Source organism: Strigops habroptila, chromosome 4, assembly GCF_004027225.2.
Source record: "Strigops habroptila isolate Jane chromosome 4, bStrHab1.2.pri, whole genome shotgun sequence".
NCBI classification, from domain to species: Eukaryota; Metazoa; Chordata; class Aves; order Psittaciformes; family Psittacidae; genus Strigops; species Strigops habroptila.
The window spans coordinates 62,311,554-62,327,279 of NC_046358.1; the positions used below are offsets into that span (position 1 = coordinate 62,311,554).

The following is a 15,726-nucleotide window of genomic DNA, read 5'->3' on the forward strand; positions in this document are numbered from 1 at the left end:
GCTAGTGTTTTCCATTGCCTTAATCATATCTCCCGTAAGATGCATTTTCAATTCAGTTCAAGAGTCACAACAATTAACCACTACCCAACCCCAGACTGTAATGTTTAAATGACAGAAATAAGAGCTAGTTTTATAACTTAGTCAAAAGTTTTAGAATATTTCAGTAAAAAATCTCATCAGATGAATTCTAGTCTTGAACATGCCTAAGATTACCTTTTCCTAAAGATATCATGGAATTGTGAAAAGTTGCTATATGTCCAGGTCTGAGGACAGGCTTGGTACATAAGCTGGAAGCCAGCATAGAAACACTTCATGGACTGAACCTTGAAATCCATTGTCTTCATTGATGTAAAAGAGGCTTTTTCTAAGACAGTAAACCTTGACTCCAGATATTCTTTGAAGGTAAGATGAACAAAATTACATGCTTCCAAACCCCCCAAAAGGAGTGACCTTTGGTTCTTATCAGACAGTAACTGCATTTATGCAAAATGGTTATCAGTTCAAATACATTAACAGCACGGGAAACAGAAATTACAGTGCAGAACTCCATCAGGCATCTTTGGCTTTCACACATACTGCATTCTTTTGCAGTAATCTCAAATCAACTAAAGGGGCCAAGTCTGGGTCCACACCAACCTGATCTATAGCCTGATCACTGGAATACATTGAAATATTCCTGGGCTGATACAGCTCTAGGCAGGAATACTCACAGTATGATGGTAGACAAGACCTCAGGTCTCCTCCTAAATTAATACAATTATTATAAAAGTATAACCACTATTTTTAAATACTTAGCCACTTTCAGCAGCAGACATTCACTCTGAATCCCTAATGGCTGCAAGTGGCTAGCATGTAGCTGTGGTTTTAAGCATCTCTATAGGCCAGAGAGTACTGGATATTCAGAACACTCCCTACCAGTCACACAAAAATCCTTATTCGGTACAAAATTGCAAAACCCAGCTTTTTTTTGCCTTCCCTCCCTCCCCCCCAGATCCGTAAGGCCCTTAGCTGGGAAAGCTGGCATACACACAATTTGTCTGTTAACAGAAAGGGCAGGGTTGAAAAAAGCAGGAAAGCTGAGATGCCCCATGATGACATAAATGGGCACCACATGCATCATTAGCACCGCTTTGTTTCCCTACCCTGGCTTCTCTAGGAGTACAAATAGCCTGTAAACGAGCTGGAAGCAAAGGCAAATGGCAGGAGCTAATTACCATGCCTAGACCCAGGACCCATGGAATATGCTGAACATGGTGGACTGAATCTGAATCTATCCTGAAATTTTACTCACATGATCTTCCTACTACCCAGTGCAGAGCTCCTTAATGGAAATTAATTCATTGCAGCAAGATGAACAACGTCCTTAGTGTTAAGGCCCCACTATCGGAGGGGGAAATTTTGCTGCTTGCAATGAAATTAAAGTCTTCTGTATATAATTTTGTCACCCCATACCTTCTTTTGTCACAGTCTAGACTTTCTGTATGAAAAAAAGATTAAATTAATATTCCTTTTAGAAAAACGTGGTTTGTGTACAAACCTAATCTAGTGGAAGGTATCCCGATCCAATGGAACGTGCCCCTCCCCATGGCAGCTGGGTTGGAACTAGATTATCTTTAAAGTTCCTTCCAACCCAAACCAGTCTGTGATTCTATGCATGGGACTTTCAATCCTTCTTAAAGTAGTCAGGTGTTAGCTAATAGTAATTTACAAGAAATAAGACTATGCCAAACAAAAGAAGAAAGCCTATAGAGATTGAAGACTTTACAAAAATGATGTAAATGCACTGTGGTTTTGAACAGAAGACCCTTTATTAGCAAGCTGAAAAACTATAGGTGCAACTTTCAGTAAGGGTCAGGAAAATTCATTCATTAGAATTACGGGAGGCCAGAGTTTCTTATAAATATTACAGAACCATTAAAAAGTGTCATCGCTTTAAAATGGACTTAAATCATATTCATTAATTATTAAGCAGTACTCTAGTTCTTCAATGTTTTTAATGGAATGAAGTTTCCTCAACTGCACTAACATCACTGCTATTTATAGACCACTTGTCTTTAGGTATAGAAGTGCCTTTTCATGTTGGTATCTAAGCGGGTTTTTACTTTGTCACAAGAATTCTAATACTAAATGAAAGTAATCCATTACCTGGTGAATGAAAGAGACAGAAGTGAGGATACCTATGAATTTAAGAGCATCCCAGGTGCTCATTCACAATACTATCAATAAAACAAAGTCAGATTTATAGTTTTCTTCTTAAAGGGAAAACACATTCTCTTTATTTACACTTTAAAAGGCCTAAGAGATCTGAACAAATGATATTAAAAAGGCAACCTGTTGCTCACTGCCCCTCTTTCCTCTCTATTCCTCTAAGCTATTAGCATTAAGCATTTCGAAGGTCGAGTACAGAGTCCAGTTTCATGAGATTATTAATTTTTTACCTTAAAGAAATAACTATACTACCTGCCAATCTTCCTCATCACTGAGGGTTTGTATCTTTATCAAGAACAGTCCACCATATTCCTGATCCTCCGCAGAAATAAATACTGATTGTGTGGGGCAGAAAGACTTGCCTCTTTGAAAGTCTGCAACAGCGACTACTAGACAATCTGTAGATAGTTTTTACCAATAGGTACTAGATGCTAAATAGAAGTGCCATCTCTCTGAGCAAATTATGAGTGGCCTATCTCCCTATTCCTGTGTGTGCAGGAGCAGGAATCACATCCTCATCTACCCCATAGGTATACATTCATAGCAGCTCAAAATGTAGCTTTAAAGTACTATCTTCAAAAGAGTAGAAAGTCTTCAAAAGGAAATTCTCATCCCAATATTGCAATTAAAAGAGTGTTTGCTTAAAAGGATCTCAAAGGCACTGCATCATCTTGCCTAAGGTTCTCCTCAACCCCTGCAATGTTAATACTTTCCAGAAAAATCTACTATTAACAAAGTTGCCATGATGAAAGGAGATAAAATTTAAAATAGACTCTCCAGAATAATGCATTTACCTAAAAAAATCACTAGCAGAACGCATCTGTGGTCCTGGAGTGAACAGCTCATTCTTCAGGGAGAATAAATACAGAGCTGTTATGTAAGAAAGTACATTAGAACAATTCCTCTGGATTATGTGCATATCTACAGGCTGAATTTTTTTTTTTTTTTTTTATATCCCCTCAATAGAACACCACAAACAGCAACCTGAAATTGAAAAAAATAACACAGCCACTGCAACATCAGGCAGCAACCACAGCTTCAAAAATACTGCTGGAGGTAAAAACTCAATTCCTTCAACTTTATGCCATCTTCAGACAAACCAGTTTTCATTCTGACCTCAGCATTTGTGTGCGTCAGCTCTTCCAGTCCTATTTTTGCTTCACTTCTCTCATCTAACAATATCGATGTCCCAGAGAGTTCTGCCTGTTACATTTAAGTGTGCTCTCCTTAGTGCCTCAGCCTTTTGCAGTCAAGAATCCTCTAGATTATATACAGGTTATATACAGATCTGGGGTGTAACCATGGTGTCAAAGACAAGTTTTTAATTAAATGTCAGGCTTTACTATTGTTATTCACACCAATTAAAAATAAAATCACTATGGGATAAAAGGTTTATTGTCTCTAGGTAGAGTGAAAGACCACTGCCCTGAAAGCTAGACTAGGCAGTAAAGTACTTTTGAGAGCTTCAACCAGCTAGTTAAAACTAGCTAGTTTAAACCAAAGTAGACATTTGAAATTACAGCCCAATATAGGACAAGAGTACAAAAGCTGGCAAGTGTTTAATTAAGTTAAAATAAAATACTAGTGGAAACTTATGCCCAAACTTAGAGTTATTACCAAACCTTAAGCAGTACTACCCAAAAGAAAGGCCAGCTTTTACCCAAAAAAAGAAACAGGAGTAGGCTGCCTACCATCAAGCAATAAAATTTCCCTAGATTCCTAATTTATTAATACAGAAATCTTAGTAGCAATTACAAGACCCCCTGTCCCTTCTGTTTTCAGTGACTGTCAGAAGCCTCCTACACCCCCAGATCAGCGCTTGCACTAGGCATCAGAGCTTCCCAAAGGTCCCCTTCACAAGTACACTCAGTTTCTCTACTAGAGACCATAATTCTTCCACTGGTGAATACATACACGCACTCCCTTCATAAGTCTTCTACTGCCAAAAAATATTTCTGCTATTTAAATAGAAATATGTTGGGACAACAAAGCCTTAGGCAGAATGAGGACAGCAATGTACTTTCAACTTCCTCTTAGCCACCATATTCTTTACTTGGACCATTCCTACCTTTCAGGCTAGAGATTACTGCAGACTATCAGTGCCCTAAAAGGCCTCTACCTGCTTGCAAAATGCAACTGAACTTGCAAAATCCAACTGAACCCTTTCAAATGAGGGAACGGTGGCAACCAGGTTTTACATGATCTTAGAATGGCTCCTCATCATTCAGCTTCTGTATGACTGCAGATGGTACCCAAAATGAAGTCCTGCCACAGACTTGGAGGGAAATGTTTTCGAGTCTGTTACCAAGCTGAATAGATGAGGAGGCAGCCTGGAAATACTCTCCCATTACACACACAGGAAGAGCTCTTTTCAGCCCCAAAAAGGGACAGCTTTTCCTGCCCTAGAGTGAACATGGTGGTGCTGCAGCTGTGCTTTTATGCGCATTTCAGGGAAGAACATGGCCCTTTAAAGCTAAGCATTTCCCACTTCCTTTTAATTTAGATTCCCTTTGGAAAAATAATGCAAACATTTTCTTTTAAATCAGAGAAAAGACAGGAATCTTATATGGTCCTTTCAGCTTTTCAATGCAAGCCATATTCCTCAATGCGATAATACATACAAGCATGAGGCACTGTTTTTAACCCTTTTACTAACATTAAGCTTTCATGAATATTAGTGTTTCATCAGCTACCAATAGACTGTGTTAAAGAACAAAGTGAACTTTGCTAATAATAATTACTGTAATTCTTTTGCTACCTCCAGCACATACAATAAACAATCAATACACACATGCAAGCAAGCAAAATAGTTTATAACAAATATTTCACTCAACAAAGAACTGAGAGATTTAACATCACTCAGCCCAGCAGTCACCAGGTTATCTTCAATTCTTGTCAAACGAATCATAGAATGTTTGGGTTGGAAGGGACCTTAAAGCTCCTGCAGTTCCAACCCCCTGCCACAGGCAAGGACGCCTTCCACTAGACCAGGTTGCTCCAAGACCCGTCCAACCTGGCCTTGAGCACTGCCAGGGACAGGGCAGCCACAGCTTCTCTGGGCAACCTGTGTCAGCGCCTCAGCACCCTCACAGGGAAGAGCTTCTGCCTAGGATCTCATCTCAATCTCCCCTCTGGCAGGTTAAAGCCTCTTGTCCTGTCCCAACAGGTGCTTGTCAAAAGCACCTCTCCAGATTTCTTGTTGGCCCCTTTGGGCACTAGAAGCTGCTCTAAGGTCTCCCTGGAGCCTTCTCTTCTCCAGGCTGAACAAGTCCAGCTCTCTCAGCCTGTCTCCAGAGCAGAGGTGCTCCAGCCCTCAGAGCATCTCTGTGGCCCTCCTCTGGACTGGCTCTAACAGGTCCATGAGAAATCCATTACAGAACAGATAATGAAATCTGGACGAAGTGTTAGGATCATGAACAGTGATCCCATAGTGTTAGGATCACCAACAAATGGCACTTACTGAACCTTGGAGTAATGAGCACATTTCTTCTATAAGTAGCCCTGCCTGAGCAGTCCAAGCACAGCATAACTGAGCATGGCCCTAAAACACCTAGTATTGAATGCACATTCCTGAAGCTCTTAAATAAAGCAGAATTAAATTCTGCAACATAATTTTCAGTATCCTTCCACAGAGCTGTTCCTTTTCTAAGACAACTCTATTCCTACCTAGCCAGAAGCCAACTTTGTTCTTAAGAAACTTTTGTGCAGAAAAGTAAACCAGGTGATTTTCCACACATCAGTGTGGAATTACACCTGCATGTCAACACTGCATATACATAAGAGAATGCAAAATATTATGTAGAAAACTCTAAATTAATAAAGTCTCTCTTTCCAGCTGGAATAAACTCACAGGTCACAAAACGTTTCAAGCACCTACTATATGACGTGTCAGGGTAAACATAAGTTCAGTTTCAAGTAAGTTTTGTCTATATCAAGTCACAAAGTCACCAGAAACTCTCAACTTTCTAAGTTAGTAACTTCTGAAACCTGAAGTTTTACATCCTATTGAACTTCCATATGAAGCTCTAAGATAGAAAATGTGGAGTTTTAAAAACTCTGAATTTTCAGGAAATTATTTGAAAAGGATTATTATGATATTATTAAAGTATTACCAGAGTGATTATTCATGGCGACACCCATCCATGACTCTCATTATTAGCATCATAGATAGCACACGTTAGATGGAAATTTTTAACCACTACGCAAATATTGGCAGAGTCCAATACCGTCTGACCAGGTCCTTTTAAATATTTCATGCATGAAAGGTACAACTAATATAAAATTTCGTTATTTGAAGATAGCTGGTGTTACATGGGATTTTTGTTCTAGCAGCGTGATACAAAATATACTGAAACAACAATACAAATGTTACTTACACTTAGCAAAATATAGTAATTGCAGTAAATGATTCAACCACACCACCAGCCCGATTCCATCACCGGTCTCTATATTGTGCTTGCCATCATGACACTGGACATCCTCAGTCACCAAGAAGGAGAAGATGTGCTGAAACCAGCTCAAGCCCATTTTTCTCCAAAATACTTTTACTACTTGTCTAGATTTTGCACCCTATGTTGGGCTGCGCATGTATTCACTCCCCTCACTTTGGTCTGGCTAACTCAGGGAGATGTTTAAACTCTTTTAATTAATTTTAATAGGAGAAACACACCACCAGTTGATCCACTCAACTGTTGACAGCTGTTTGTCTAAACCAAAGGCCACTCTCCAGTCCCCTTTGTGGCAAGCTAAAATCAGCTTCCTTGCAACAACTGTGTTCAGTCACACCTCTCATTAGTCCTGAGTTTCTGAGCTTCCCAGGCTCAGAAACACCCATCTCCTCTAAGCCATCTTCCATTTTAGGGGTTTACTGGTCAGCCACATCACTTCACAAGATACTGATAACAATCATTACAACCACTTCAGTAATTCCTGAGCTACCAATGTGATATCACAACCCAAAGTGATACTGTTGTTTTAATACAAATATGGACAAAGCTACAAAGTTGGTATAACAAATGCAACAAAACATCTAAAATGGAAGAGAAATAGTAAATTAAATTTTGACAAAGAGAAACTTGCCATTTCAAACTGCAGATGTCTCCATTTGTAATTAGAACATATGTATATATGACCTGTCCCAAATAAAAGCAACTGGGAAAGCTTCTAGTGGCTCTATGGTAGCTCAACCCAACTGTCCTACCAAAGCAGAGTATCACTGTAAGGTACAAAAACAGAATTAAACATATTTATAACCTTAGGACATAATCATGTCCTCCCAGAAAGACCAAAAATCCTAATTTATCCATAACTGTGCTTGGTTGAGGCAACACACAAAATGCTAAAATTATTCCTTACCAGGTAGATTCCGTATTTGCACAATACAAAATTCACAATGCCACTTTGATAACTATGAGACTGTCATAATTAATAAAGAACAGGATTAATCCAGTATTTTTTAATAACTTCCAGTTTAACACCACTTCATGATTATTGTGCACTTCTGCTAAAAGTATAACACACTGCAACACCTTTTTCTTCTCATAAAAGTAGGGTGTTCTCAACAGCCTTTGCAACATTAAAGTAGCTCAAGTACTTAGATATTTGTTTCATTTTTGTCTTCCATTCCCAACCCCATCAGTTTATTTCCCTTTTATTTCATTACATTTCATTTTTAATGGGATACATGAAAACTCTCGTAGAACACTTTGATACTTGTGTGCCTGAAAATATAAAGGCTTGAAAAGTTGATCTTCCATCACACTTTTAGAATTTCCTTACACTGAGGAAATTCCGGGGTAGACGCTACAAACAATGCTGCCACTATGAGGAACATGCAAGAAGCAGGTAGAAAAATTGAATTTGAAAGCACACACGTATGAATTTCAAGGGCTGAGCACCATTTCATCCTCCTATGATCTATTTTGATACATGCAAGTTTATCTTAAGACAACATTAATTTGCTAATAACAATAGTATCTCAGACTTTCCTCTTAAGACAACACTTGGAAAAAGCCAAGGTGATGTCTTTACCTGCAGGTGCACATAGGCTAGTGTGCTGGATTCAGCTCTTAATTCCTCTTTCAGTGCAGACAGATCACAAACACTGTGCCATGTCTGCTGTACAGTGCTTGCTTCTCTGATTGATGACATCTATTAAGTTACCTGCAGCAACTCTATTGCCTATCCACACTTGTTCAATTGTTTCTGCTCTGCCAGATCACATATTTAGCTCTTTCAAGACATCAACTATTTTGCTTTTAACTACATCTACTGCCAGACAACGAAGAATGGACTCCTCACTAAATTCATCATTAAAACCGTCATGCAAGGGAAGGTGGCACTTAAAATGATGCAAGCTTCCAGTGACTAGGATAGCTAAAATTTAAACAATGCTCTGCCTTTAGAAACACAGACCCTAACAACACAGACTCTCCACTTGCAGTTGTTCCTACATAAATTTAATTAAGAATGCCCCAAGAAGCCAAACTAGAATGAAAAGCAGTGACTTGATTGATACACAGAAATAAACCCTATCCCTATCCTTAGCTCTTCAGCTGCAGGTTGCAGCTTACTCATTGCTAACAGACTGGAAGTTTTTTATTTTATAAATTAAATACTTTAGCCACTTGTCTTTATTTTCCCAGGAACTCTACTCAGCATTGCAGCTTACATCTCCTTGCATTATGCTGACTAACTAGAAGAATTGTATGAATTGCTATGAAAAGGTGACAAAACCTCTTGAAGTGCTAAGGCTTGGAACATTAAAGAGCACTTGACTATGATAAACTTCACAACACAGTGCATAAGAAAAGTTATTCTGAAATATTTCCAAAGCGCAGAGGTAACTAAAACTCTGAGATGTGGAACTTTCTGAAACAGAATTAAAGTGGAAAATCTTAAATTGGGAATTAAAATTCACAATTTTCTAAATACTACTGGCAAGCAACTCTCCCTCTTCACAAAGGACTAAAGAAGCTCCAATAGCACATGCTATTTTCTCCCTCGTGATTGCATAGGTAACTGTATATTTTTATTTTATAATTAGACTGTGATGATTTTCATTACTTCAGAGATACTCAAATGCAGATAACTATGCTTTTGTTATGCATAAATATTTCAGATGGTCTTATTTCATCCAAACTAGTATATTTTGAAGAAGGCTTTTTATACACAGAAACATACAGTAAAATGTATAGAACCTGTTAGAACTTTACTGATTTAATGACTAAGAATTTAAAAAGGAACAATGATTCCTGATCATGCCTATCTATTTGATACTGCTTTTTTTACATGACTACTTCCAAGTGCTAGGGCAAGGTAAGAAAGCAGTGCTGGGTACACAGGAGATCCTTCTCTCTTCATTAACTAATTTTCATTGCTGTCACAATTAATGCTTTTCTTCACAACTAACAGTTACCCAACCCCATTTTTAACCTTACTTAGTATTTGAATGCAGCACCCACCTATGACCACATTTCATGTGCAAAAATACAAGCATACACTGTTAAACTTCCTATTTTTCAGATGGTTTGAATGATAAGGCATTGGGAGTTCCTGGGTAGAGTATAAACTGTGCATTTAAGCATTGTAGCTACGTACTGGTTAAACCATGACAAGCCAGCCTACCGCAAGTACTGACTGCAAGCTGGGTGCTTGAACAACCAAAGTCTTTTTTACATCTTCACATCTTATCAGGAGTCTAGTTTTCTGTCAAAGTGTACTTAACTAAACACCAGGCCTGAAGCTATAGGTTCAAGCTCCAGCCACTGAAAATGAGCCCGAGTAGAGAATATACCAATTAAATTTCTACAGAAATGAGGGGTTACATATCAAGTATGGCAAGTTTTGTGGTGACCTTAAAGAGCACATTGTAGGTTCTACTATAATGACCTCTGCTACCTTAAGGGTTAACTGTTCTGGTCTTGGAGTTCACAAGCAGCTACTCTATACAGAATTTCAAGTAATAATCCCATTGTTTAGGAGCTTCTGTAAACTTAAATATTATTGACTGCTACTGAGATGATTAAAGATGGTTAAAAATAAAAAAATCTACATTTCAACACTTCTGTCAAATTCAAAACTAAATTTAAGGAATATGTTTTGCTTCTTTTACTATTTTTCATCTTCTATTTGCAAAAAAGTATCCATTTCAGAAGCATTCACTTTGGAATTCTAAACTTCCAACACAAAAAGGAGCTATTTCTTTTTAGAAAAGAAAGGGTATTAGCCAATATCCAAAAACCAGCCTTAGCCTTTTAAGCTTTCAGAATAATGAAACATCAACTGAACAAAGAGTCATGGGGAAAAAAAACCCAAATCACTAAATGTTTAAAAAGTAAAATGCCAAGAGAAAGAATACCAAAGTTTCATAAATATATTTTTATACACGCACACACAAAAAGATCAAGTCTGTTGAGTCATACACCAATTTCACTCAGTGGCTGCACAGTTGTTCTTAATCTTGCTCTTATATTTTCTGGCACCTCAAATGTTGAATTATTTCCTAGAGAGTGTCATGGCTTGTAGATAAAACATACAACATGCTACTTGCTTGCAAAGGGCAGCCTGGCCTCATCTTTCTTTGGTCCTTGTAGCAACAAAAAAGGGGAAGCTCTCTACACAGCATACAGCACCAAGCTAACAGCTGTTTTTTGCCTTTTATATACCACAGTGAAAAGCAGCTCAGTGCCCACCCACCTTCAGCTGATCTTTTACCAACCACAGCCTAGCAAGACATTTTTTTCCCCTGCAGTTTCATGCAAGTTTGGGATTAATTGCCATGTTGTCCTTCAATAATCTATAGTCACTATTTAGACTCCATTTTTAACATACAGAATCATAGGGAATATTTACAAGTCTTATTACACAAGCAGCAAGCACAGGTTAAGTAAATCCACAATGTTATAAGTATATCCCAAAGAGGTGAAAAAAGTCAACTTTACACATTTGAGCTACTAAATCTTTGTTTCAGTTTGGAAACATGCTGTTGCTGAAGGCTAAAATTTAGAAGGACACTTCAACATTCACCCTTACTACAACGAAAGGCAAAATCAGTCCCAGAAACCTGCTTCAAACTCAGTGAAGCAGAACCTCAACTAAAAAACCCTTCCTTTTACAAGGCACAATATCTTACTCTCTGACAAAGTGCAATGATTGTTATGACAGAGATTTCATTTTAACTGCTCTTTTTAAGAAGTCTCAGGGGGGTTTCTCTAGGTGAACCACTACTAATCTAAACTGCAGCTTTACTAGAAAATCACTTTTCCAGCAGCCCAACATTACTTAACAAAAACCTACACTTTACCCTGTATTACAACAGAGTTCTGATACACACAGAAAATACCCTATTCACCACAAAAACAAAAGTTTACTTACTTATCTCCATTTTGTTGTTGTCCTTTTGCAGTAAACCACCACTGTGTGCAGAGTAATTTCCCAGTGCCTGCCTTCCACTGGAGATTTCAACCAGGTGCCAGGAATCAACAATGCTTCATGAAAAACATGTGTGTGCTGGAGATCAGCAACAGGACTTAAAGCTATAATCTCTTGCAACACAGTAACAAAGAGAATCACAGGTGAAAATATTATTCCTTAATTAATATAAACTCTCTGCTTAGTAACAAAATTTTACTATCAAGATGAAATTGTTTTCAAAGTACTGTTCACGATACATACCGCTACTATTAAAACACTAATAATTTTTAAGAGAAAATATTCCTTATGAAGTTGTCTAAATATACATATATACACATACAGAGTTCTAAAAACTTACACAAGAAAACCTAAAACAAAAAAAATGTGTTTGGAAAAAGGAATTTATAGCTTTTGATATGTGTTTAATAAACAGTTTGAAGCAACTCTACTATTAACATTCTTTATCTGATTCTGCAAATAAAAGTTCTTTTGTGTTAGCATATTTTGCTAGACTTTAACATTTCAAAGCAGACCAATTTGTGAATTAAGATCTTGAAACAAATATTTTTCATGTCTAGGAATAGAACAAAATGAAGAATTGAAGTACCCAACTGCAAACGATCTGTCAACAATTCTTTTATACAGCCCCATTCTCAAGAGGTTACAATTATTTTTTTTCAGGAAAATAATTTTGACCTGGATGGTTTTCTGGATTATAGTTTTGGGATTTTTTTTCCCCCTCTCTTTTAATGAATAATGACAGTTCCCATATCTGTAAGAGGAAAATTACACATTACCTTACCACTTGCACTTCTGTCAACAGCCTGAAAAGATAGGACTTTAGACGAGGTCTAGATTTCAGTCATCTCAGCTTCTCTGATATTTGAACTGAAATGCTTCACATTAACACACTATCATAAAATCTAATAATAAAATTTAGACTGATATCATTCTTTGCTGTGAAGATTTATCTGTGGTTCAGATCACAAAAAAAACCTCCAAACAAAACAACAAAAAATGGCTTTAGAGTAACTCTTCCAACCTAATTAAAGGAAACTTTTTCTTCCATGCATGCATATACTCTCTCAAAATATAAATGCCAGTAATGCAAAACACACACTGTTTGGGGAAGGAAATAAATGCTGGTTCATCCTCTATTTCAAGGTTTGAATCAAAATTCCCTCGAGACAAAGGTAAGCCATTTGCACATTAGCATTCTAACTCACCAGGGAAAGCATGGCAAGGCTTTCTTGTTGCATGTTGTGAAAACTAGTTTTATAGAATTCTGCAAAGGGCAGAAATAATAATAATTGATTTTACGTTGCTTGCTGTTTCTGGAAACTTGAATCGAACTAACATATTAATGGGAATATGAAACACTTTCCATGTTTCTGAAAGTTCTTATTTTGTACTATTACTTTATCCTGTTATACCTCAGAGTTTTGTCACATATTCTTCAGAGAAAGTAGAGTTCTGGAGTGGCACCTAGCAAATGCTGGAAATGCTCTTACTTAGCTATGTTCTTCTTCACATTAGAAACAAAAAAAGGATTCTGAATATTGTTTACACTGCTGAACTGTCGTACTTCTTTGCAAACACAGCTCTTCAGACAATTCGGGGTTAGAGCACATGACAGATTTAAAGAACTGCCGTTTCGAGTAACTTCCTTAACTCAGATCTTTTCTCACATTGCAGACAACCAAATTCTTCCCATACAAAATTCTCAAGGTCTTTTTAATATGCAACAGCCATGAAGCCAATTTTCCTTCCTATTTTCTCCTGAATCATAAGTGCACTTGGCAAGAACTCAAAGCATACATGGCTGCCGACACTTCATGCTCTAGCAGAGAAGGTGAAGGTTGAATCACTCTAACAGTTAGGAACTGATTTGGAATAGCTCTTGCAGGTTTGGAAAAACCTACTCACTCTCCCAGCTACAGAAATGTTACACTCCACCGTTATGGACTGAAAAAGATACAGATACACAATTTATGAAGAAAGCTATCGTACTCCAAAGACACACTCTATTCCCTCAGCCTTGGCAACAAAGGAGGGGTTGAACTTCCTTTGTGGGAGGATGATTACTGAATTGTGCACCTGGCATGCACAAGCGTTTCTGTCTTTCATTGATTGCTGTGGGCATCAGAAATGAATGAAGTCGAGGAAGACAGATTGTGCTAATACTCTGTTTCCCAGCAGATAAGCATCAAGCTGGGGCACTCTTTCCTGGCTTTGGATAGACCTTCAGGTATCTTTTGAATCCTGGAAGCAGTTTATTTATACTCAAAACCCTTAAAATAAATACTACCTCACTTTCAACTGCCTCAGAGTAACTCCATCTCTTTCTGTAACAAAGCAGTAAGCTCATTGTCTTGCCAAGGGCCATAATATCCCTCTAGCTCAGGGGCTTTACAGAGCTCCTGCTCTAAGTATTCTCTTGGATGACTGACTTCCTCTTCCCCTCTTCTCAGAGTTGCTGCAGTATCATCTGCAATCCTCTGCTGAACCCCCACCTTCCTCCCTCCTTTCACTGCTCATACGTCTCCTCTTTTCCTAGGGCATCTCCTAACACCAAACACATGGGGCTCAGCTCACTGGGAGAAGAGCTCTGTCAGCCCCCTCCTTGGGCCTTCCAGTCACAGGCCTGGAAGAAACAAGAATGTTTCCCGTTACCTGTGGCAATATTCATCAGCTGTATCTAACGATTAAGCAGCTCAGAAACAAAAAGTTCTGGAGAGTCATGAGCGCTCCAAATACTAAAAAGAAGAAAAAAGAAAGCAGAAAAGCAGAAAAAAAGAGAAAGGCAGCTCAGAGCAAGCAAACAGAGAATTTATAAATGATAGCAAAAATGGTATTTAGCTCATGGTACCTATCTGCAGGGAACTGGTTGGTAGATATTGAGTTTTTTTGTTTACTACTGATTTTAAGATGGCTTTTCAGAAAAGAAGCTGTTGGCAAAAAATTGTTGTAATTTAGAGGGTTTTCCCCTTTTTATATAAAATACACTTAAACATGGTTTCAAACAATGGTTTTCAGATTTCTTTTCACCAGGTAACCCATTTTTTCTTTGACTTCTTTTACCTAGTTGTAGATCAGTAATTTTGTCTCTGTATATAATGTGGAAAAGAAGCACTTTTCAGGTGTTGCATCTTTCTCTTCTTTTATAGATTTGGATATCAAATCCTATGGAGAATTCCCTCCTGCCCCTCTCCAAACCACAATGAGTGTTCCATGTCAGCTTTACTAACTTATATCTAGCAACATTTATCTGACCCAAGCACCAAAGAAGACTCTCTCCAAAGCATCCAGTTCCATCACAAGATTAATCCACGAGTCAGATCCTCATCTGCCATTATTCCGTAATTTCAAAAGTGAGAGGTACAAGCCCTCATTCCACACCTCCCAAGCTAAACTCAGTATTTTAAGTGATTTGATTACTTTAGCTTTTTGCAGCTAATGATGTTTTCCACCATAGAAAATGGAGACATAGTAAGGATATTAATCTACTTTCTTAATTAGATATGGACAGTTTCATTGAAATTTTACGCTTTGCTCTTCATAGTTTAGAACTGGTCAGCTAAATGGCAAAGTATTTATTCTGCCAGTTAACAGTAAACTCTAAGACAAAAATTTGAAGATAACCTTATCTTCACATGGCTCCTTTTATTCATATGCCTAACTAGTTATTGTCTGAAGCAAATCTATTCCTCTTACTGTCCTGGGTTCAGCTGTAGCAGTCATTTTTCTCCTTCTTAGTAGCTGGTGCAGTGCTGTGTTTTCAACTTTAGTCTGAGAACAGTGTTGATAACACACCAATGTTTTGAGTTGTTGCTAAATAATGTTTACTCCAACCAAGGACTTTCTCAGTCTCATGCTCTACTAGTGAGAAGGGACATGGGAAGCCAGGAGGAAGCAGAGACAGGACACCTGACCCAAACTGGCCAAAGGGGTATTCCATATCACAGCACGTCATGCCCAGTATAGAAACTGGGGGGAGTTACCTGGAAAGCCCAGATCGCTGCTCGGGTCGGGCTGGGTATCGGTTGGTGGGTGGTGAGCAATTGTATCCTCTCCCCTTGTTATTTCCCTTATTATTACTACTGG

At 38.0% G+C, this 15,726-nt stretch overlaps 1 long non-coding RNA gene across 1 annotated transcript; it reads left to right on the top strand.

Moving 5' to 3' along the window:
- Positions 1–269: 269 nt before the first annotated feature.
- On the top strand, positions 270–15,094 carry LOC115607375. The gene is made up of 4 exons (XR_003991208.1): positions 270–402; positions 3,175–3,264; positions 11,615–11,783; positions 14,790–15,094. It is a non-coding gene; the product is annotated as an uncharacterized LOC115607375 (long non-coding RNA).
- Positions 15,095–15,726: the final 632 nt, after the last annotated feature.